This window comes from Camelus dromedarius, chromosome 13, assembly GCF_036321535.1.
Source record: "Camelus dromedarius isolate mCamDro1 chromosome 13, mCamDro1.pat, whole genome shotgun sequence".
NCBI classification, from domain to species: Eukaryota; Metazoa; Chordata; class Mammalia; order Artiodactyla; family Camelidae; genus Camelus; species Camelus dromedarius.
Genome location: NC_087448.1, coordinates 27882088 through 27907081, shown reverse-complemented (window position 1 = coordinate 27907081; position 24994 = coordinate 27882088). Strand labels below are relative to the sequence as shown.

The window sequence follows — 24994 nt, the reverse complement described above, 5'->3', positions numbered from 1 at the left end:
CCACTTCCCCCCAACCTTCAAATGGTCTCTTTGATGACTGGTGTCTATTTAGTGCTACCGACAACCTGAACCTGGAAAGAAAATTCTCCTCCCCTGTTTCAATGAGGTCTCTACATTCTTATCTCCATTCTATTACCATTGGATGTCTTTTAAACAGTCTACATGCCTACAAAGGGGTCTCCTCCAAAATTCCTTAAACTAAGATGTGCTTTCTCTCTCTGTTTGATCTCTTAGGAGATTCACCTACCAGATTTGATTATCACCCCCACAAACGAACATCCCTAAGCCTAAAGTCCCACCTAATTCTTGCTCTACTTTTTTCCCCACACAGACATTATAGAATGATGTCCAGGGTATGCATGAGTCACACCAAAGTTAGCTGTCACCCATGAATCAATCAATTATCAAGAGTAGGCTACATGAGCCACTCTTGGTCACAGGAGGGCAAGCAACTTGAGATACATCTAGTGCTCCAACTCTCTTGAATGATCTTTTATACCTAGCATCAGTTCTTAATGCAAGCCAATCATACAGTGCACTTTGTTTGGCGTTTCTATTGCTCCTAGTAATATGCAGAATTCTTGTAGCTGACCACTGAACATTATTTTGTGAGATTCGTATCAAATTAGATGGAGTAAACCATACTATAATATACAGCAATACTACCATTAACTACTATGTGCCTGTAGGTAAGCTAGCTAACCTATCTGGGCTGCGGCTTCCTTATCTATGAAATTAAGGAGCTGAAACATCTTCAAGCTTTCTTTCACATAGAGTTGTGGATGCTACAATTCCTGTATTTTAAAAACGCACAAGTCTGCAAGGCTTATGCTATGAGCTGAAATAAATGAATACTGGTTAACAGAGCTTGAGTTCTACCTCTGAATCGGTGAATTCAGTGAAATTTATTGCAACTTCTCATTCCCAGTGGCTCCTAGTCTGCTTTGGGCAGGAATATAATGGATGACCAAGAGGTCACTGGTAACTCAGCAGGTAACTCATCTCTGCACTATTTGGTACTCTGAAGATACATTCTTAGGAGAGAAAGTGGGGACCATGGCGTGGGATATTTGCACTATTTCCAAAGCTTGAGCCTATAGACACACCCGTAGCTGAATGACCCTCTGGGGGTAGCCTTGGGCAATTCTGAAGGTGAGCAGGGAGAATTTCTCTCCTAAGCGCAGCTCCGTAAAGCACTGCACTGTAACCGTGTTCACCTGTGACTATAAGTTACATCCCGCCTTGGGGTTTTACTGCGGCCACTTGGAATGCGCAGAAATGGATCTGTCACTTTGCTTCTGTGTAATTTAAGGGCATATATTACTTCCAGTAGTATCTCAGCAGCAGAAATTTAATCCATAAGTCAGGCAGATGCCAGGCAGTGTGTCAGGTACCGTACACCACGATCTTAGGCAACCCTCACCATGAAGAAGGGATGTCAACCTCCACTTGACAGGTGACGAAACAGTTTAATGGCTATTAAGCTGCACAACAGGACTTGGAACACACTTCTGTCAGACCCCAAAGCCCACACGCTTTCCCTCACACCGCAGTGCCTCTCACTGGAAGTTTCTGAGGCGCGAGCTTGCTGCAAGTGCCACGCTGGGACAAATTCACACGGTTACACACGGGGCCAGGTTTCAGGAGAGCCACCACGCACTGGACTGGTACAAACCATCGCTACGGCACTCACTTTGTGGATTCAAGAAGCCACGGAAGAGCCGGGTTTTCTGAAGCATTTCTGACCAGGAGCCACTGATGGCCCGAGTCTTGGCTATTGCTATGTCTGGGCACCACTTCTCCACATACGTTCTGTGCACTGAATGGGGTCTAAACTTAATAAAGTATATCAGAGTTCTTGCCAACACACTTTGTTTTTAAGGTAAGTTTTTTCAGAAGCATTACCAAGAACACGCCCACATACACCACAGAAGTGCCAGGAGCCTCAGAAGTTCCTGGGAAGTTAAGCCTCCCCATTTTTATAAGACTGTGAACAGCAACTGCAGAGTCCATTGGAAGCAATTATGCTTCTTTATATCACTTCATTCTCCTCATAATGCTGGATGACATTTAGCATCCTATAGGCCTGAATGCAAAACTCAGCTGTTCTATTTCCAAGTTGCACGGCCACCGCCTAGTCACAGTGTCTCCAAAATTCAGCTTTGCAACATCTACAAAAAAAGGCTTTCAGTATGTTTGCTGTGTCTAGAGAATCTAAGAATTGCAACTGGCAGAAGGCACATGATAAAAATCGCAGTTATTATTAAACTATTATTGTTCTCATTTATAAGTAGTACTTTGGTTTTGAAACACAGAACGAAGCAACACTACCAGGCCACAGAATCTGTTGGAGCCAGAAGGAGATCAGAAAAAAAAAGCCACGTGAACCTCTCTGGGCATCCTCTATGCTAATTTAAGAAAAGAGAAATAGTTATAAAAGATAAACCAGATTTTCTGAAAACATACATTAATACGTCATACTCTTCTTTTACAGAGAACGAAGCAACAGGAGGAGATGGGTTTACAATTTTTCATAGTAATATGATCCAAATAAGCTAAAACCCATAGAAGTAAAGATCATTCTGAAAATCCACCATCCAGAATTCCTGTTTATGAAGATTATTTGGCTCTATTTTTTAAAACTTCATCACTTAATATTGTATCTATTCCAGAATTAGTCAGACTTTGATTTTCAGTAACTTCTACAGCCTCTCTTTTATTGTCTCTTTAATGTCACCCTTAATTATCAGGAAATCCACACCGTGATCTCTTTTACTATGAACCTGAATCACTCATTCACTGAATCAACAAGTACTCAAACTTCCTCCCCTTTTCAATTGAATCCCTGGTCTAGTTAGAAATAAAGGAGGACACTAGGTTTCAGAAAGCACAGATTTCAGATTTTTTCTTTTTAATTATCATGAAAGTACAAACTGGAACAGCATAAAATCTCTACTCACAGTACTAAAGAAACTAAAAGCCATGAACTCCTCGTGGCTCCTCCAATAGCCACCAGTCATATGTGCTGAGCACCTGAAATGCAGTGGATCCAAATCAAGTTACCCTGCAAGTGTGAAATACACACCAGATTTTCAAGACCTTTTACCAAAAACCATAATTTTAAATGTTTCATCTATTATTTGGTATTATGTGTTGAAATGGCAATATTCTGGATATACTAGATTAAATAAAATATATTATCAAAATTAATTTCACCTATTTCTTTTTACGTCCTAACATGGCAAGGAGGAACTCTAAAATTATCTAAGCAGCTTGCATTATGTTTGTATTGCACAGCGCTGGGCAAGGTCCTACACTTCAAAGCCTTGTACAAAACACTGGGAATTTTCCTGGCCTCTAATTGTATTTTATAGAGACCTTAATGACTTGTCTACCACTCAATTCCCCAAAGATATGTTTTCTTGTTTAATCTAGCATTTAACGTATCTGGATGTAAATGTATCACAACATGTACTGTTAATTGAGCACAGTCTTCAGCCCCTCGGAGAGCTATAACTGTGTAGAATGTATTTGATGCTTGCTGGTACCTGATTTTTCTCTCACCAGATTATCAATCTTCAGATCTTTGGAAACTCTGCAAAGTGATCTCAAAAGTATTGCATGGATCTTCCAAAAGCACAGTCATTCACACACAGCCGTGCCTGAACTCAAGTGTCAAGGGCTTTCCATAATCCTCATAGACTATTAAAGCTAAAATACCCCCGGAGGACCAGAAATATAACCCAACATCCACTTTATGTCCTGAAGCAAAGCTGTATTTAAATTGATAAAATAAAGTGTAACATATTCTGCATCACACATCCACTCCACTGCTGATGGGAAGTGCACTGGACACTATATACATCATCAAACTGAACACAGCCAAGTCTAGATGACATTACAGCATCATTTGGAAACTCAGGCCAAATAAGCCTCCTAAATTTCTAAATGTCAAACCTACTGACAACATTTTCATCCATTCTGTGCCATACTGTTGCTCTTTACATGTTTCTCCATAGGCGTTCTTCTGAGGAAACAAAATTGATTAACAGACTTTATCATTTGCATAATGTGTAAAAGCGGTGAAAGAATTCACTGTACCTTTAAGGAATTTTCCAGCACTTTTATGGACAAGCAGCAGCACCTAAAAAATAATCACATTATAACTCTTTTATCAACCCTCATTTTTCTCATGGAGTTACATGTAAAGGCACGCTATCAATCATCTGATTTCTACCAAATATCCCCGCCCTGTGTGGTGACTTTATAAATGAGCAAGCTGAGAGTCTCCACCCATCACTCTCAGGCAACGTGAGCAAGACTGTTCTCAACAGATATTGGTTCATTAATGATAAAACTTTTGACTTCAGAGAACCAATCTACTTGGTAAAGAGAGCACATGGATTTATTTCCTCTGATTCTGCAGAAGGCCTTTAAAAGTTGACCATTCTCCACAGGTTGGGATAAACACAAGAGAGGCCCTCAAGTGAAAAAATTCCCTGAACCCACAGCCTTAGGGCATCCTGAGAGTGGGTGCCAATTCACACATGAACTTACCAAAAGGCTAATAACTCAGTGCTTCCCAACCTTTTTACATCATCTTCAATTGTCCAAGGAAATCAGGACCTCACCACACCTGGACCCAACACCCAAAACACCAGCTGGGAAGCTCTGGGCTAATTTATTGAGGCAACTACAAATCTCATGCTAATAGGAGCCAGGAGGTTGAAAGAATGTAGCCACGCAAAATAAAGCTGAAGTGGGGAGGGAGAAGGGAGGTCCTCTCTGCAGAGTTCCGCTGCTACTCAACTTCCCACAATGGTTCCCCTGCAACTGTATTCAAATGAAATGAAGCCTCTATACCCATTTATGAAATCTCCTAATTTTTAAAACATGGCTAGATGGCTTCGCTGACAAAAGACAAACAAAACAAAAACACAATCCAAACATCAGCCAGTTCATGATATGCACTGTGCTATTCTGACCTTCAGACTCAAAGTATCTAGACAGCCAAGGAAATTACAAACTGGAGAGACTGTAGATTTGTCTGGGCCTTTGCAGAGATGTGCCAGGAAGAACATAAATGCACATAATAAAACATGGTATTTCTAATAGAAGCATCAATTTCATTTTTGGATTTTTTTTGAGAAAATATATTAAAACAAACAGTATATTACGAACACAGTTCAAAAATCATATGATTTAACCTACTGGATAGCACAGGGAACTATATTCAATATCTTGTAATAACCTATAATAGAAAAGAATCTGAAAAAGAATATATATATATATGTATGTATAACTGAATCTCTTTGCTGTACACTGGAATCATCATAAATCAACTATGCTTCAATTAAAAATAAATTTTTTAATTATATAATATTAAGAAACACATGATTTTAAGTAAAACAAGAGAGTCAGAATAAATTCACTGCTTGCAGCAGGTTACTTTCAACCACACACCTGGAACGATTTTCCTTTTCTGAGGAAAAGTCTGAAGAGTAAGCCACTGGGCAACAAGAGGGAATAAGAACCCCTTAAACGGGCTCTGAACAAAATATGATTTTTTTAATCAGCTCTGGGACACTTAGATCGCTAATTCAAATATCATTCACATTGTCAAAATGTTCTAGAAGGCTCCTGGAACAATGCATTTCAGCAGTTCAGGCTTGCCAGCCCCATGGATAGAGGGCACCCCACTAACACAAACGTATCTGCCCATTCTACTGTCATAAACAGTCTTCTTCCTGTGTTCTGCATTTGTTTACCGGTAATGAATAAAACATTAAAATTGCCATTTGGAATACAAAACACTCTAGTTCTTGCAAATGGTAAAGTTATATTGGGTATAGTTTAGGGTACTAAGGCTGTGACTCACAGAATAAAACTCATTATCACTACTCAAATATTGAACAAGAATAGTTTGCATTCAAAGATAAAGTTGCCACAGGGGACTACTGATAGAGGAAATATGGCTGGAGAGATTCGGGATGCACATTAAAATTTACATACTGAAAGGAAAAAATGCACTTAACAGGTATATTTAATATTCCGAAAGCATCAACTAGAATTGTTAAAGTTATATTTGCTGACATTTCAATTATAACCTTCTATTTTCAGTGCCTTCGGTTCAATCCCCAAATTTTCTGCAGGCCCAAAAGTAATATACTTTACCAGGTCTCAGCCTGCAAATTTTTTTTCTTAGTGTTCAGTACCCTGAAACTTTCAGGAAAAGGACCAAAGGCAAATTTGATTATTTTTCCTCACAGGACCACCAAATTTTGAAATGAATATAGCAGGGATTTAAGATAATGTTTTGCCAAGAGAAGCAAACAGTTTAGGAATCTGCCATGGTTACATAAGTAATAAATGGTAGAGTCAGGAATCAAACCCAAAGACTTCCACTCCACTCATTATCATAAATGCACAGAACTATTTCTATATACAATAATTTATATACGGTATTAATATAGTATATAATATACACGTAGTATATTATACACCTATAATTTTAAAACAATGCTAGAAAATGTTTATTCTTATAGTCTATTCCAGTTACGACATACAGACCCCTATCTAACTTGTTGCTACTATAACCGTCAATGCAATTATAATTTGTATGTGTAATTCTCTGGGCAGTTTCTGAAGTCCCCCATAGGCTTATTTCCAGTGGGCACAGAGGCTTTCTAGGGCTTACTGAAGTTATTTAACCTTTACGGGACCCTGCTTTCTCAAATACAAAACAAGAATAACAGCCATGCCCATGTCACGGAACAGCTATGGGAACTCAATGAACAATGCAAGGACAGCACTTAGCACAGTGCCCAGCACAGGAAGCTCTCAGTAAATTTTAGGTATCATCACTGTTGTTGTTAATAATTTTCTCCACCCTTCTGTCCTTGCAACTCACACAGGGTTTGGAAGATGAGAGGTGCTAGCAGATAATAATTAAATGAATTAATGAGTACTTAAACACCCCCTGACCTCCATGCAAACACACCCCTCCTCTCCAAAGGCACTGCCATCTCTCCAAAGGGATTTTGTTCTTCCTACCTAAAACTATTCCCCATCCTAATTTTCATCTGGCTAACTCCTATTTTTCATCGAAGTTTTAGCTCCCTTTCTTCTCTTACGGGAAGTCTTTCCGTAAAATCTCGGAGCCTACTATGTGCTCTGCTTTTTCACTGGGCTTTCTCCTTGTCCTTACTTATCTAAGGACTTAACCTCAAGTCTTCTTGATGTCTTTTGACTTGTCTTAATCGCCCACTAGACTGCAAAAGCAGACATACCTTTTTATCATTGTGAATATAAGAGATATTCAATAAACTTTTGTTAAATGAATGAACAAATACATATTTCTACCTGAGTAACTTTTCCACGATTCTCACCCTCCCCACCCAATGCCATAGTGGATTTAAGACACGGTTCAATTTTAGAAATGAACAAAAAAGAAAAAGACAGATAAGCTAGTTTTTTTCTAAATAGACCAAAAAATCTTGGACAAGTTTCCCCCTTAAAGATGGCTAAGTGGCCATTAACATATGAAAGGTTTGCATCCCCCTTTAATCATTAGGGAAGTGTAAATTAAAGCCACCACTAAGATATCAACATACAGCCATCAGCATGGCAAAAAGAGAATGAGAAAATATAGAGAACAGTGAGATACGGGGCATCTGGAACTTTCATATACTGTTAATGAAAGTCTAAATTAGTGTAGTCACTCAGGAAAACTGTTTGGCAATATCTACTAAAATGAAAATAGATTCCTGAAGACTCAGTAGTTCTACCTCTAGCAATATGCCATGCAGAAACGTGTACACACACATGCCAAAAGGCACTCACAAGAATATTCACAGCAGTGCATTCCTAACAGCTGAAAACTGGAAACAATCAGGATGTCCATCAACAGTAAAATCTATAAATAAATCTGTGGAAGCTTTTTGATAAATTCTTATAATAGAATATTATACAGCAATGAAAAAGAACAATAGGGATGAATCTAAAAAACAATGATGAAACAAATACTGTATGATGTCACCTATATGTGGAATCTTAAAAAAATACAACACTAGTGAATACAACAATAAAAAAAGAAACAGATACAAAGAACAAACGAGTAATCAAAAGTGGGGAGAGGGAAAGGGGAGGGGCAATATGGAGAGGGGAGCAAAAGCTATGAACTATTAGGCATAAAATAAGCTACAAGGATATACTGTACAACACAGGGACTATAGCCAATATTTTATAGTAACTATAAGTGGAATATTAGCTTTAAATGATCAATCACTGTATTGTACACTGGTAATGTCATAACTTTGTACAGCAACTATACTTCAATAAAAACAATTTATTTTTTTTAAAAAACCATAATGTTGCACAAAAGAATCCAGAAAGAGCATGTGTACATATATAGCATGAGGGACAGACAGTCGTCTGCAGTAACAGAGGTGAGAGAGTAGCTGACTGCTGTGAGTGGCTGCTGATCATGTTTTATAACTTGATCTGGGTGGTCGCTGAGTATTTATGTTCACTTTGTGGGAGTTCATCCATTTGTATCCTTGTAATATGTGCACTTTTCTGCATGTGAACTGTACTTCGACATAAAGGTGAACTAAAACTAAATGAATAAATAAATGCTCTCAACAGAAAAAAATAAAAGCCAACACAGATGATTCACACAACTCCAGGAAGTCTGAAACCCTCTGAAACTGACCAGTCACTTGACTCTATTTGAGATCTCATCTTGATCTTATTTCTAACTCTTCTCTTTATTGGGAAACGCTATTTTCATCTATTTGCTAAATACAGACTGTGTACACACAGGTTTAACATTGCCATAAAAAGCGATGGAACGGCAGAAACGGGGTCATTATCTTTTTATTACAAATGGGAGAAAAAGAAGGAAAGAGGTTTTCCTGAGATAGGCTGGCGACTGTCAAAAGAGATGGAAGTGATACAGACATACTACATGTATTGATATTAGTACTTACACGTATCTCTCCAACAGTCTGAGTGGAGAGTAACTGGCAAAGGGCAGCAAAAGACGGAAAAGCAAAGGCCCTGGCATGTCAACCACTGTCCACCCTCAGAGCTGAAGCAACAGCGGGTAAGACATCATCAGGGCAGACAGTCCCCGAGCAGCAGCCAACGGGCCCGGCTGACTCTGCTACAGACAGGGAGGGAGCACGGGCTCTGGATTATTCAGAGGTGCCTCCCAGCTCCGCGCTACCTTCCAGAGCACCAGCTATAGGAAAAGGTGAGAAATTACAGTTGGAACAACCAAAGCCATGAGAAAAGCTCTGAAGTCCTTATAATCATTGCTTTTACAACCTTTTTTTAAAAGCCTTAAACAAAAAGCATAAAAGCAACATCCCCAAGAGGGGAAAAACTTCAATAGCATTTTAGCAACTTTAAATTAATGATTATGTTGCTGCACAATGAAGTCATCTCAAACCCTCCCTCACTAGAAATTTTCCAGGATCTCTAATTCTCTTCTCCCCTCCCTCCAGTTACCCTGCTTTCTTAGGCATAACACACAGACACAGACACACACACACACACACACACAGAGCTACTTCTCTCCTGCAAATGTGACTTCAAATGCAGAAATGCTCTAGGAAGGAGTGCACCACTGCTGAAAAGGTATTCAAAATAAATTCACACATATAATTTCAACAAGGCAAACTCATCTCTGGGTCACCGGTTAAAACATTCACAAATGTAGTTTTTACCAGACATTTCTGTTTCACTAAAAATGATGTTTATCTCCACAACATGAAAATGTTTATGCAACATCTTAGTCTTGTCATAGATGATTCAGCAAGACCTACTTGTTTGGAAAACCACATTATGTTTTTTCTTTTTTACTGATGAAAACAAACAACAAATGTCAGGCATGCTTTATTGACCTAATAGAAATTACCCATAGTGTATATATTTTCATTCTCATACTGTTAACTCTCCGTATGAAGACTTTCAACCAAAAGAGATTTTTTGGCTCTAAAAGTACTGAATTTAATTCCATTTTGATGTAACTCTCTGGATAACAAACATATTCGTCATAAATCAGTACAATTATTGTAGAACTATCACAGGGAGAAAGCAGTTTCCATTTACGCTGTTCATGTTTGAAAATCAGATTTTGCTGTCAAGACACTTAGTCACAGTAAGTCTTTTTAACTTTAGAAGTTCCTTGCAATCAAAGATCTATATGTTTAAATTCAAGTAGGAAAACAGATCAATTTCACTTTGCATCCCTTCTTATCATTAGACTGAGAAATAAAATGCCTTCTTCTCCGGGAAATTTTTCTTGTGGAAAACGCTTCCAATTTTAATAGTTAAGAAAAAATCTATTCTTTTAACTATTTCCTCAACGAAAGCAAAATAAATTGTCCATACTGCAGGCCACACTGGAACCCCTCTGGGGTTTTCTTTCAGTGTCCTCTGTAACAGTGACATAAACTCCATCTACGGTCCCCAGTCTCCATGCCCATCTGCTCCCATCGCTCAGTGTCCTGGCCTGCACATTAAGCGTAAGTGTCAGGCAGTCATAAAATCTCAACAATTCTGAACTCTTTGGGGATCAAACATAAAATGACATTCTGTTGAGTGGGAAATCCCAGGGTCTGTGGCCATGCCTTAAAGGGGTTTGACATGCTGGAGAAGAAAAATGCAGCCTGCATTTAAAACGAGGTCATTCTTACAGAGAATTTGGTTATAAAGGACACATTACAAGTCTATTTATATTTGCTAAAATATCTTTGCATGCATAAAAAAAAAACTTCAGGAAGCAATTTCAGAAATTGTTTAACAGTTCTTTTGTTTTGCAAACTGCACAGGACTCATGGACTAAAGCAACCTCAGCATAGTCCATTAATGCAGAAAAAGCAAGTGGTCCATGCCAGGGATGGATTCAAGCATGCTCTACTCTTATTCACCTGTCACGGCTCTGCTGAAGAAAGAATATGGGTACCCTCATCACTACAGGACAAATCCTACAAAGATGGCAGCAGCCTAATATATCCCACTCAAGGTCTCAGCAAGGGCAGGACACTTGAAAAAGGCAGAGTCAGAATGCACTCTAATTTTTAAGGAAGTCGGTGTTACAGCCCAAAACAGGATAAATGAAAAGTCTAAGACACATGTTTTCTGAGATTTAAAATCAGGCAGAAATTGACAAGGGGAAGGAGATCAGACAAGTGTTTAGACTTTTCCATCAAAATATGGAACAGGAAGGAGATGTGAACACTGGGCACTTTCCTCCCAATTACGAAGAAAGATGACTGACAATTCTCATGGTTTTTCATTACCATCAAGATCAGAACCCTTCCGAGTCTGCTACTACATAGCTGTGTCAAGCAAACCCTACTCTGGAGAAAAAGTGGTTTCGGGTAAAAGCTATGCAGAGGAAAAGGAGGCATGGAAAGAAAGATGCATTCTGAATTCAACTCAAAAAGAACAGTTGGTATCATGAATAAAATCAGTGTGATTTGTCACTAATAAGTTCATAAAATTGCTACTCACATCTGAAATGATCAGGCATTTGACTTGATAGCCTGCTCAAACACTTTTCTTATCAAGAATAAAAGAGACAACTTAATATAATAAATCCTATCAATTCTACTTCAGTTTAAGGCAATAAGCGTCCTGGATGTTGACAGTGGATGATAATCCCACGTCTCTAAGAAAAACCCGTAACAGAAGAAGATACAAACAGGACGTGATGTCCCTGACATAGCGATACAGGAGATTCTGTAAAATAACTGCCTGAAGGGAGCAGGGAGGGAGAAAGGAAGGGAAGGAGGGAAGAAGAGAAGGAAAGGATGGAGGGAGGAAGGAAGGAAAATACAACAGAAACTACATTAACTGTGATGTAAGATCCAGAGAGGACTGGAGCCGGCTAGTACCGGTGTGGGAGAGCTGACTTTGTACATCTCTACATAACCCTGTAACTAGACTTTTGTAGCTAGAAATCCATCGTGGTCAGCGTATTTCTATCAAGGAAATCAGCAAATGCAACAAATCACAGCTTTTACTCAGAAAGCCATTTACCAGTACACCCCTGGTTAGATCCAAATTAAAAATGCTCAGTGACAGTCTCCTACCAATAAAATAGAAGTAAGTTAAATGCAATAATGCAAGAGTGTTTAGTAGGTACACCAGAACCTCAGATAGCTATGACTACTATTATTTTCAAGAAGCAGTCATCAAGCATACATCAGAGAGAGAGCAGCCTCAAAGAATTTCACCAATATTGAGGTCTCCTTAATGGTAGCATTAGCCTGGACCACAGGTTTCAAATGGCTGAACACTGAGATCAGTAGTGGAGCTTAGAAACAAATAAACAAAAAGGAACATACTTATGGTCCCCAGGAAGCTAGCAAAACACCTGAGCGTGACAAGGAAACCGGCACAAAATGAAAAATCAACACAGCGGCATTCTTTCCAAGCCTTCTACAGGAAATGGACGCACATTAAATCTGTTATTTTCATGTCTTCCTAGGTATTTTAACCTATCATCTCTGTGTAAGAAATGGCAACAGCGAAATACTAGAAACAGCCACTAGGAAGCATCGGAGGTGTATTAACAACCAGCTCTCAGTCCCGAGCACTGTGGGTACAACCCTCTTGTCAAGTCTACATAGTAGAAGGTAGATCACAAGACCAGAAGGAACACACTCTCATGAAACCATCACACAATACAATGGCAACATTCACTGCAGACAGAATTTCAGAGAAAAAGAATGTAATCTACTGTATGTACACATTTTCATGTCACAGAAGAAAATTATTCCCAAGTATTAGTACGTATGTCCACATACACACACACATCAAGTCCCCTTTCTCCAGACTCAAAGGACATTCCTCACTCTTATACTTAAAGGACCACCAGTTACAACAGTACCTCTTTGCCTCCTCTCTTCTGCCAGATGACATTTTTCCTATTCTGTTCTTTCCCACTGGAGAATCTGCTCATCTCCTACACTTTTTCAACTCTATATGTTCATCCTCATCTCCTTAATGTGGGCCCAAGACAGGTTTTCAAATAGCAGAAAAGGCAATGGTAGAGAGAAAAAACACACCAATCCCCTTCCCAACCAAGATGCAGCCACCAGTGACTGCTCCAATCCTCCCAAGACACCCAACGTGCACACAACTCACTGGCCTCCATTTTCAAAGATGTCTGGAAAGCCTTGTATTGTGAGAATGGAAGTAATCAGATAATAAATTTGTTTGTCTTGCTGAAAGAAATCTTAACCTAAATCTGTCCGCTGCATAAAAAAAAAAAATCATCATCATAATCCCCAGAAGTTTAAGATGATAAATATCCTTGCTATTCACTAGAATATAAAGACCTTGAGACCAGTGTTTCTCAACTTGGGCTGCACATCAGAACTCATTAGGAGCTTTTAAAACTCCCTCTGAGCCATCTGAATCCCTTACCAATGACCAGAGAATCTCTGGGCTGGGTGCTCAGGCATCCGTAGGTGTTCAAAGCCACCCTGATGATTCCAGGGTGCAGCCAGGGCTGAGAACCACTGCTCTAGACTGCATGCTCCTTGTCCCGCACTCCACACCAATGATTCTCACCTCACGCCGCATGTTCCCAGACCATCCTGGGAAGCTGAAACATACAGATGCCGGGGCCCAACCCTAAACCAACTAAATTAGAATCTCTGAGGCATGGAAATGCATTCCGACAAGATACAAAACTAAAGCTGCAGTTGAAAGGTAATGCCCTTCCAACGAGAGATCTCAGCTTTGATTTTGGAATTCCTTGAACTATGTGACTTTCTTAATTTATATTCTACTTTTGTACCATTTCTAGTAGCATTATCCCTTTGGGAACTTTAATATTATTTAAAAGTTGCCTCAAAAACAGATTTGCAGTAGAGAAACTTGGAGACGGTCCTTTTCAGCTTATTGGCAGGTGTATGGGTTTCCTAGGGCTGCTGTGACAGAGTACCACAAACCAGGTGGCTTCTAACAATAGATGCTTATTTCCTCTCAGTTCTGAAGGCTACAGGTCCAAAACCAAAACGTCAGAAGCTTCAATCGTTACACAGTCTCCCCCTCCCTGCCCACCCCCACCATGTGTCTGTGTCTCTTCCAAGGACACCAATCATACTGGACTAAGAGCCCACCCCACGCCAGTATGACCTCCTCTTAATTAATTACATTTGCAACAACTCTATTTCATATAAGGGCACATTCAGAGGTTCCAAGGACATGAATTTTAAGGGGACACCACTGAACTCAGTACAGCAAGAAAGAGGGAGGTAGAAACAGCAAGTCTGGTCAGAAGCATCAGATGTTGATTGCAAATAGTTGATCAGCCAAGTTTCTGGGGACTTCGAAGAAAATAAAGCGGTATATGAAACAGAGCTAGAGTTAAGAGTGTCCCTAAAAGATATCCTGGTAAGGGACCCCAAACCCTAACCGTTTACCACCACCAGTGTAACGGAACCCCTTCCATCCTCCAGCCCCCGAAATACCAAGTTGCCTATGACTTCTAACTTCCAGATTCGTATTTCTGCTGTCAAGAGTTATAGCAGTGCCCCTAAAAATTCATATGAGAATTCAAACCCCCAGTAGATACCCTGTCATATAGTGAGTGTGATAATGGCATAGCACATTCAAAGCAGACCAGATATTATAGAATAACTATGTTTTGTAGAATTAACCACCTCTAATAAGCACATACCCAGTGATGTTTCAGGGAAAATACTTTCTGCACTCCAACTTTGCACTCTAAAAAATACCCAGCAAAATAATAAATCTTCCATGATTAAACACTTTGGTTATCCATTAAATGGCTTATGTATGTAATTGTCCTCACTAGCAATAGCACAGAAGTTGCGATTCCAGAAACCAATGAAAGTAAAGAGTATATGGGTCATTCTCTCATGCCCAAAAACTTCTCTGTGATACACTAAGAGTCCCTATGAATTAGCAGCCATCAAGTGGACTGCAGCCAAGAGACAGAAAGGAAGCGAGGACACACATGAATACATGTGCTGCAAAACCTTTTTGACCAAAAGCATGATGCCACAGATACAAATTAGTTTAGTTCTCTGATATATTTCATCTTCTTTAACTTTCAATATCCTATAAAATAACTGGCAATATAAACAAGTTAGTACTGTTCATTTGAAACATTATTTTAAGGGAAATGGGCAGAATCATTTAGTTCAGCCAAATTTTGGTTTTATACATGAAGGAAGGAAAAAAAACAAAACCTCTTTAAAACATAGGAAATTAGGAGAAAGTCCAAGCAATCAAATTTATTTGATTTATCAATTATTTCGCTTTCAATAGACTTCAAATGTTTGAAACTCCTGACGCTTTGCGAACTTTAATAATAACTCACTGTTTTCCTAACCACATTAAGTTCTAAACATAAATAAGGCAAAAGAAATCTCCCTTTATAATGTAGCTCAGGGAGAAAAAAAAAATCTCTTCTATTTACTAGGCTGACATTTACTTTGATCTCTTACAGACCCTTTCAGGTAACAATTTATATATAATAGAGCAAGCACACTCCTTTGGGAATTTAAAATACCTTAGCAGTCATGAACAAATGCAAATGAAATGAAAACAAAAGGGGGCTGTGTCTCCACTGCTTGCCTTGCCTTAACTTTGTCTGACAGCAGTGTTTTAAAAGTACAAGCAAGGAAATAAATCCTTCAGTTTAGCTGTGATACTTGAAAAAGAGCTTAAAGCAGGTTAATGAGATAAGATTAAACCATACTTCTAAAAAAAAAAAAAAATTCAAAGGTGGCAAAAGGAAGTGCCTTTATGCAAATGTCATTCCTTCCTGACTACTTCTATTTTCCAAGAAGAGAAAGATCTGTTGCTAATCCACTCAGATGAAGTGTCCAAATACATTTGATGCCATATTTACTGCTGTAATTTCAAAGTCAATTTGAAGGTTCTTAATTGTGTTACTAATTTGGTTATGAACATTAGTAAATAACACATAGTGGCCATTTCATTTTTTTTCATAGTTTTATAAACTCGATGAATAGTCTAAGTAGATGCAAAGGTTCTGGTACTTCATTGCCATAGGTCTATCTAGCCCATAATAATTTACTATATTGAACATGAAAGGTACAAAAGGGAATTCAGAGTGATACAAGTATATGCTCTGCCTTTTTATAAATAGTCACTATCATAAATACAAAATAATGTAGATTATATCATCAATCAATTAAGCAAAATGAAATGGATCAGACTGATCTGATGAGATAACCAAATGACTGCAGACACAGCTTACAGACCAAGCAGATATATCAGGCAGCTAACTTGATTACTGTCATGTATAATCACTTCTCTAGAGTCCCTATGATAGAAAGAAAATATTATCTGGAGAATGCAATGGTTACTTCCTTAAATAATTTAGATTTGCTAAGATTTTCCCAGCACAACAGCTGAATTTTAGGTACCCTTACTCAGAGCTTGACTTCATTAATAAACACAGCTCAGGCCAACTGAAACACACCCATAACTATCAATTTCTTATCTTTATTATGAAATTATTGTAAATAATTGCACATGGATTGCAAATATATCCCATGAAAAAAAATTATCTTTTTAAGACTTTGAGAAAAAAAAAAAAAAAGATTTCTAAGTAGAGGAAAAACGGGTTTAAAATAACTTGGCAAGAGTTCAGCTACCGAAATATATGTGTGAAAAACGAAGAAAGGTGGAAGAGGAAAGAAAATCAGTTATTTTAATTCCCCCCTAAAATGTAAAAGATTTGCAAATCAACTTCTTTTTTAGCTTTATGCTTCTGTAATAAAACTTTATATAATTCCCCTTGATGCTTGAATTACACAGTGAATAAAAATCACCTTGACTTGTACACTTAAAAATGGCTGAAAGGTCAGTTTTAAGTCATATATATTTGCCACAATTAAAAAATAAAAATAAAGCAGTATTTACAAGTCCTTCTTTTCATTAAATAGGGAAGGAATGGTTTTCATCTTTGTAACTTACATTTGCATGCACATATTTCCAAGTTAGATACAGGTACGTGAAAATACATGGGTTTAACTCTACTTTTGCTTTTTGAGGACAAGAATCAGGTTCTATTTATCTTTGAATTTCCATTATTTAGAATAGTACTTTGCACAGTGTGAAAAGCTATAGCTTTGTCAAATTAACACTTTTTTTAAATAGATAAAAAGGTAAATTTTATGTTATGTATGTTTTACTACCATTAAAAAAATCACTTTATTTGGAATCAAATATCAATATCATTCACTTTGATTTCAATTTGGATGAATCTGAACATTAAGTCTCATCTTCTATCATTTCTATTCTGGGATACGGTGACACCAATTTTTAAATTTTCTAACCACTCTGATCTTGGATGCATAGGAGGCCAAAAGGTATGGGAAAGGAGGGACCCATTTTGCACCAAGCTGATCAGCTCACTGAAATCATGTGCCCTGTGAAACTTTTCAGGTCCTTTTCTGTGTGAATCGCCACCTAGAAATGTCAGGGGCCTGCCTTGGGTTTCTGACAGGAAACGGTGCCCCTGAAGGGCAAATTCACACGGAGGGGGAGCTGCAGGGCTGAGGCTGCAGTGAAGGCAGGGCATTTGAAAAAGCCAGAAAGTCAGGCAGTGTGTTTCTTAAAAATAAAGAATCAGAGAAGAAAAAGGAAAAAGGGAAAGAGATGCAGGATTAGTTTGGTCAAAAATACAGTTACACTGCGTCTCAATAAATCGAAAGGACAGCCTATCTTACGGCTTCCAGAGGAATCTGTGAAGAAACTTGAAAGCAATGAAAACTCAATCTATTCCCTTCCAGGTCTTTCTCCCTAATCTCCTTCTTCTAATTTTCTTTCTTCTTTTTTTCTCTTTAGTTCTCACCCTTCCTCTTCTTTTTTTTTTTTTTTTCTTTTCCCTGTCTAATTATACATCTCAAGGAATTTCCCACATCCCTTTAGGTCTATGCTGCGCCTTGGTGAGGGGCTGGGCGCACTGTGATTAAATACTACAATCTGTCCTACAAACTAGGTAAAAAGAGAGCAAGTTAAGGAGAAAGACTGTAATTGGCCTTACTAGTAAAACTCAAGATAAAGATCCCCAAAGACTATTTTTAAATGCCCATAAAACCAAAACAGTGGTTTCCAATTCTACATTTGGTGACTGGGGCTTTCAGATAGAAAGAGTTTAAAGCAAATGTTACATTAAGTCAGATTAGCAATTGAATCTATAAGCCAGAAATACATTTCTAATTTTTTTTAACTTCAAAGACTTTTCCTATAAGCAGTTTCAACTGTGGGCATACAAATTCATCATACAAAAAGACAACAAGTTGCATTAGAGTTTTTTTTAATTAAGTTCTAACAATATATACTTTATTATAACTGTATGACCAGAAATTATTACTTTATTATAACTTGTAATCCAGAAATTACAAGACATAACCATCTACTTTAATCAGAAACTAAGTCTATGTCAACAAGGTCATTTTTGTCCCTTGTAAAGAAACAAGACTAAGAAACTGTGAATGATCACTTAGCATCAATTAAATTAGCCAATTTAAAGCTAATATCCATTATATCCATTGTTAGAAAATGGTAGAACCACCTTGTTCATAAATTACCTCTGGCAATACCAACTACCAGAACCCTCTGAAAGGTACGCATGCTTTAAGAGTCAAAATAATTGATAATCTGTGGCCCAGTCATAATATTCCTGAATTAATCCTACCAAAAAAAAAGGAAGGAAGAAATGAAAAACTCTAAGTATAAAAGACTCATTGGAACACCATCTGTAACCTAAAAACGGTTCCAGTTCTTTTCCAGTTCATCACAAGGAAATAGCCAATTTAATTATGGTAAAACAATGAATGGCCTATTATGCTGCCATTATAAGCTACATTTAGGAAAAATGGGGGAAAGAGCAATATTAAGTAAAAATGAACTGCATATGAAGAATTAGTAAAATACATGAAAACATCTGTTAGAGAAATGTGGTGGCTTGAGTAAGGGTTTTTTCCCCAACCTTAATTAGCATTACTGACATAACTTTATGTTTTTCTTTTTCTAAGAAACTAGATACACTTCATATGTTTGTAAGTATATTTCCTAATGTTTTTTAAGACACCCATAAATAAATTTCAAATAGCAATATTTATTGAAAAGACTGTAAAGATTAATAAGGTCACTCCTAGAATTTGTCTTAATAGATAAATAATACAATAAACACGGCTCGTAAGTGGAAAAATGCTTCAAGATTCAAAATATTCTATTACTCTTCATGTTAACACGATTTTCAAAAAGCATTTTGCTAGGTGCTACAGAGAATCACGTTTAAATGAAGGTAAGAGAATCATATCACTGTGGGAAAGCTTATACTCTAAGAGATAAAACGAGCCTTTTCAATTTTGTTAAAAAGGACATAAGACCAATTACAACATTCCAGAGTAATAATCAACAATGATGTATGACGTAGAAAAAAGTTGTCAATAATCACTATTATTAATAATTACCATTCATTGAGGATTAATTTCCAGACACCTTGCCAGGCATTTTACATAGTTACCATTTCACACTCAGTACATTACCAACTAGATAGTTTTAGCAACTGCATTTCACAGATGAGGAAACTGAACCTCAAGTAGGAAACCTAACTTCCCCAAGGTCACATGGAGGACATCCCATCAATAATAAAAGGCTGAACTAGGGCTTGAACCGAGTTCTTCTGACCCTTAATTGCATGCTTTCTCCAAAGACTTTAAAAGAGAAAAAAAAAAAAAAGTATCAACCATATGAAACCAGCACTTTTACTTGTATTTCTTTATATAACCCCACCAGATTTGCTTTTCCTCAGTTGTTCTTCTTGAAATAAGAGAACTGGTCAACTATAAAACAAGGGAACTTTACCATAGTTAGTTATCTACTTTATTTTCAACATGTTTCCTATTAAATGTTTCCAACTAAATAAAAATTTTATCTTTAAAATTATAAAATTAATAGAGGTGGGTTTCCTGATCATATTATGCTTTAGGTCAGACTTAGTTAGCTATACCAGGAATCATTTGCCAGAATATACTGGATTAGACAGGTTTTAAATTTCTCTTTGGTGTCTAAGTCACTCATGATTTCTAAGTACTTAGGAAGATCTGTGAATGGGTTTAGGCACCTAGGGCATCCGGTATCACTCTTACAACTTGTCCCCATATATTTCCCTAAGCGTGTCTTACTCTCAACACCAGGTAAGTCTCAGCCTCTAGAAAGAGCCTTGCATTCTAATATTTACAGAACCTTCCAATCATCTCCTGAGCAGTTAACTCCCTTCCTGAACAACATGTTCAGTTCCCTCTGAGCTAAGTTCTGTAGCTTCATCTCCTAAAGGCACTGCTTTATCAGATCTTACCTCTAGATCATGGTTCAGTGCAGACCAGGGCCAAGTGAAAGGCAGGGAGAAGAAAAGTGTGAAAAGGAAAGAGAGCTGTCGAGGCAGGAAGTACCTGATCCACCCACAGATGGGTCAAAGTTACTGGAAATTCTGCATTTTCTTAAGAGTAGATGTGAACTGCCTTCATTAAATTACACAGCAGATCTTTTTATACTGCATTTCAGACATTTTTAGTCATCACTTGTCTTAAATTACCCAAGTACACTGAGGGCACACATAAAAGTCAGGATGCCCTGGGAGATGTGGACATCTCGGAGAATGATGTAGAGCCAGGGCTGGGAAGTCAGGGAGCGGGAGGGCACGCTCGGCTTTAACCTGTGTGATAGAGGGCTTACTGGAGAACAGGACACAAAAGAGAAGATGACCAACAACAGAGTCCACTGAAGACAGAAGGGCCACCTCTGGGAGAAAGCACAAGGAGTCCGAAAAGCAACCCCTGGCAAAGAGCTGGGGAGGTGTGCACAAGGCTCTGCCCAGCCCTGTATGACATCCTCCTGTGTTACTGCCTCTTTTCCTCTACCTGATTCAGACTTGGTGTCTTTACTCGTGTCAGTCTCTTGTCCAGGGAAGTACTGATTCCTTGTATCAGCACAGAGATATCTTACCTGACTTTAAGATGTGCCTTAACAAAATTTTAAAATAACTACATGAGGAAGGGACAAAAAGTCCAAACAGCTCCACTGTTTCAGTACAAAATCTAGCCATCACTTGTTTAACACCCACGCCCTCCCTAACTCTGGTCCACTTCCAATCAATATAAAAAGAAAATAATCATAATCTACAGATAATAGCCAAGTTACTTACCATCACGCCTTAGAAGCTTATGGCAGGCCATAAAGAATACATGTATATGCCAACCACAAAAGTAGCATTCTGCCAGAGCCCACACCTCTTTTATTTAAGGGTAACATTTACACTAACAGTGCTGAAGGCTTTGCAAGGTTTATGTCATTAAAATCACAAGTTTGGAACTTGTGGTTAGGTACTCTTGCTCTACCCCTTTACAGACGAGGAAACTGTAACTTGAAGGTAAACATCACACTGATGGAAGCAAGTAAATAAAGCAGGAGTCCACTTCAGTCTCTCCAACTCGAAACTGAATTTTGAACTGCTGAATTATACTGTAAGTTGTTACAATCTACTTTCCACCCTTTTTAATATCTTATAGGCATCACATTTAATAAGAAGGAGAAAGAGGAGGAGGTGGAGGAAAAGAGGAAGAATTGAGTACCAATATGTACAAGGTATCATACTGTATCCTGGAACTGCAAACATTACGGAACCAGCCCAAGCCTTGATGGGTTCACAGGCTGTAGCAATTCGCCATTCCTTCTACATGGAAACCTGCCTTGGTCCACGAATTCCCATCTTTACGCTCTTTCAAAATTCTTGCTCACTTTCTCCAGAATGCCTTCCTTAACTAATTCTCCTTCTTCGTTCAATCAGTCTGGCAATGCTATTGTATATGATATTATATTTGACTTGAAGTCAATTCCTGCAGTTTGTTTTGTTTGAATGGCTTGGTACATTAAATTTACATTCAACGAATATAGAGATGGTGTTTTCTACTTTGTTCTAAACAACCAGCTGCACCTACAACACACTGTATATGGAGTATCAAGGAGAATATACAACATAGTTTGATGGGGGGGAAATCTCAAGTGCAAAGAACTGGATTAATCTTTATTCTGGGTTTATGAAAAACTATCACTATAGGTCATTTTATTTAACATAGAGGATGTGTACGTTACTGGTAACAATCTAGCTTTTGTCTGAGGCACATAAGCATTTGTTAATTTATTAATAAATATATCAATTTGGTTTAAATGATTACTAACAAAGAAACTGATCTTTTATCAAATTTAATACTATATGTGTACATCCTTAATATGCTACCTGTCAAGTACTAGAAAGAGTACAGTATAAAACAATAAAAGTTAATATCCACAGAATATAAATATGATATACTTACTATTTGATATATTAGTTTTACAGTCATACCAAAAGATCAAGAGACATTTTGTTACTTGACAAAGTTAACCAAAATATTTATGAAGTCACTGACAAAAAAACAATATTCAATTGCCAGATTAAGAGATTTAAAGGTGTTCTTCCATGTTGCAATAAAAGGTTAAATGTTTTTCAAAAAGCATTTCAAAGATTAAATTACTTAACTAGTAATTTAGTATTCTACATGATCCTTTCCCAGTAAGTACAAATCTTCTAAAAACCACGCATTGCTTTTTAAATTTTCCTTCAGTTATAAATATATGTTTCAACAGATAAAACAGACGATGCAACAAACTCAAGTCTTCATCTTCCTCTTTCTAGTCATTATTTTAGGCAAATAGTTAGAAATAAGTCCATCTGAGGATTATCATAGAAGAAATCTCTTTATCGAGGTGGAAGTCAAACTAAATGATGTCCAGAGCCCCATTCAACCAGTTTAATTAAGAACTCCACTTACAAGAGCTCCAATTGGACCAATCAGCTGCAATATTTCTCACATAAATTCCTTGAAATACTGTTAATGTATTATAAAAGCACAGTTTGAAAATTCAAAATAAAACCCTATGGTGTATAATAGGAACTTCCAAATCTGTTTAGGCATGGATTTTTTTGAGTAAAAGTAGATTTATTTAGAGATCTGTATACTCCATAGACAGAGCGTGGGCGATCTCTTGATTAAAGGACTTTCTTTAATGTATGTATCAAATTGAAGGGAAACTTTTGGAAAACTATTATAATTAAGCCTTGTAGATGGCCCTGAATTTCTTTTTTTAAAATCAGTTAACTTTCTCCATAAATGCTTTACAATGGAAACTCTCTATAATCTGGCCTCACCCTACTTTACTTCCCATCTCCTGCCAACCACTACTGAACTAAGCACCTGTCCCCATCCCCTCACTCTGGCTTGGACCGCTTGCTCAGGCTACCTGCCACCCTCAGCTCCTACCCAAGGTCCAGTGTCAACCCAATGCTTACTTTCTCCATGTCCCCTCCCTATTACACAGGAGTATTATTCCACATGATCCATCTTATACAAGCAGATCTGTATAGTATATTATATACAAGCATATACTTATATACAATCCTAACCTCGTGACTCAGTTTTATTTCTATATTTTCATCGGTGGTTTACAATTTACCACCTGATAATGCACTATTTTAAATCTGGATTACCTGTTTCTGGCATTTTGTTTCCATGACTAGATTGCTAATTCCGCATCTTACTTCCTTATTGCTGGAAATTCTTGGTATTCGGCAAATATTTTATGGCTTGTTGATAAAAATAAAATTACCTTTATATGGGCTTTTTTCTTTTTTGATTTTCAAAAAAAATACTTAACTTTTTTCAATTTGTTTAATAAATCTGCTGAAATGTTCAATTGGTTTTATTCTTGAAAACTCAATTTTGTTCTTTCTACAGTAACAAGTACCACAGAACACATCACGTTAATTTCCTAGTACGCAATGACCCATGGGTGTAATGAAAAATCACCACCATATATGCCAACCATTCATATATTTTTCTTCACCTCTTCCTCTTAAAGTAAAAGTTGACACACACTGTATACAAATTAGAACTAGTGCACCTGACCTTCAAAAAAATCGATAAAGTGCTACTTATTATATAATATAAACCTTAAAAAAATAGAAATAGCTTTGCTTTTTTCTGTTTGGAAAAGTACAATGTGTATATTCTAAAACCCTCAGACAATGTCGATAAGTATCAATAAGAAAACTTAAATCACTTGAATACTAGTAATACGTAGTAAGCACTGTCATCATATTTCATATACACAAATACATACACAAAAGTGTAAATTCCTGAAGCTGCTCATTAAATTCCTGGCTCAGTTCCTACTGCTGTGACCTTGAGCTACTTAGTGTCCTGATGCTTGTTTGTTAATCTGTAAATTGGGGTCAGTAATATTTAGTAGGGGAAAAGTTGTGAAATTAAGTGAGACAATCCATGTAAAGCCTTTAGCAAAGAATCTACCATCCAGCACATTTTCAACATTACTGTAAGTCCTTGACATAAATGCTACTTTGTAATCTGCTTCCTTCAGTTGATTATACTTCACAGATTTTTCTATCAATAAATCCAAAAATACGTTTCTAACAGCAGCCCAGCATTCCTCCTACCAACGTATCAGACTTACTTAACCCTCCCTCTATTGGACATTTTGACTGCCTCCTAATTTTTAATGGTAACAACACTCCAGTGACCATGACTGTAGCCAGATATTTGCACATATTCATAATTACATTTCTGGAATAAATTCTGAGAAGTAAAATTTCTGGTCCAAAAGGGTATTCACATTTTAAATGTTGATACATATTTCCACAGAAAAGTATAAATTCACACGTGTTTCACCAGGGCACATCCATGTGAATGTACCATATTCTGCCCCACACTTGGTACGGTCATCTTTGTAATCTTACCCAATCTGACAGCAGAAAAAAAAATGGTTCAAATTTGAACTTTCTGGACTGTCAGTGAGATTAAACATCAATCCGTCAGTGCACTGGTCATGTGTATGTCTTCTTTTGTGA

The 24994-nt window shown here is 37.5% G+C and overlaps 1 protein-coding gene across 14 annotated transcripts in view; it reads right to left on the bottom strand.

The window, feature by feature from the left end:
* Positions 1–24994, bottom strand: part of KLF12 (KLF transcription factor 12) — a 507694-nt gene that overhangs the window by 282405 nt on the left and 200295 nt on the right. For 2 of the 14 annotated variants that reach the window (XM_031466112.2, XM_031466113.2), the window contains exon 2: positions 4102–4144. The exons of the other annotated variants lie outside the window; for them this stretch is intronic. The gene's annotated coding sequence lies outside the window, so the exon portion shown is untranslated. The remainder of the gene's footprint in view (positions 1–4101; positions 4145–24994) is intronic. 14 annotated transcript variants of the gene reach the window in all.